The sequence below is a fragment of the Apteryx rowi genome, unplaced genomic scaffold, assembly GCF_003343035.1.
Source record: "Apteryx rowi isolate R43461 unplaced genomic scaffold, aptRow1 scaffold_2623, whole genome shotgun sequence".
Lineage (NCBI taxonomy): Eukaryota > Metazoa > Chordata > Aves > Apterygiformes > Apterygidae > Apteryx > Apteryx rowi.
In genome coordinates, this window is record NW_020449001.1 from 1 (window position 1) to 995 (window position 995).

Here is a 995-nt window from a genome sequence, read left to right on the forward strand (position 1 = left end):
CCTGGGCCACAGGTAACGCAGCAAGAAAACTGTGGTCCTATGACATAAAGGAAAGAGATGTCACAGTGAGTGCAAGCAGTCTGTGTTGACTAGCCATTAAGGACAAACAAATTTTTTAAAGTTTTTTTTTTTTCTCTGTAAATAGCTGGAGGAGCTACTCTGAGTAGCTTCCATTCCCCCACATCCTCTCTCTGTTCACCCACCTGTTCCCCATTCCTACTCTTTATTAATATTGGATTTTCTTTTTATGACTCCAAAGAGAGTCTTCATAGAGTAGAAGCCAATGCTGAACGCTGAGACCAAGAATGGCAGTGAAAGCAAGTTGCAGAGAGCAGACACAACTACCATATTAATCACAGTGATGTTAGAAGCAACAGCATTTGCATGCCCACACGGCAGGCAGAGGAAGGCCAGAGAGAATGAGCACAGCAGATCCTGTATCACTGCTGTAGCATTAGCTGGAAGAGATCAGACATCCATGTGTCTTAAGCTGTCCCATCTCATCTTCATCCCTCCACAAAGACGGGGATGATACAGCACTCTGATGACTTTGTGCACTCTCCCCCATGCCATGACCTGCCAAATTTAATTCCAAATGGGCCATAGCCTTCTTCGTCACATCCCTGCACACTCTGACAACATACCTATATTCCTCCCAAGTGGCCTGTCCCCCTTTCCACTTTCTGTAGACTTCCTTCTTCTGGTTGAGTTTTGCCAGGAGCTCCTTGCTCATCCATGCAGCTCTCCTTCCTCCTTTGCTTGACTTCTTACTCATAGGGACRCACCACTCTTGAGCCTGGAGGAAGTGATGCTTGAATATTAACCAGATCTTTTGCACCCCCCCCCCTTCCCTCTAGGGCTCAAACCCATGGGAGTCCTCCAAGGAGGTTCCTGGAGATGCCAAAGTTTGCTCTCCTGAACTCCAGGGCTGCCATCCTACTTAGTGCCCTGTTTCCCCCTGAACTCCACCATCTCATTGTCACTGCAGCCAAGGC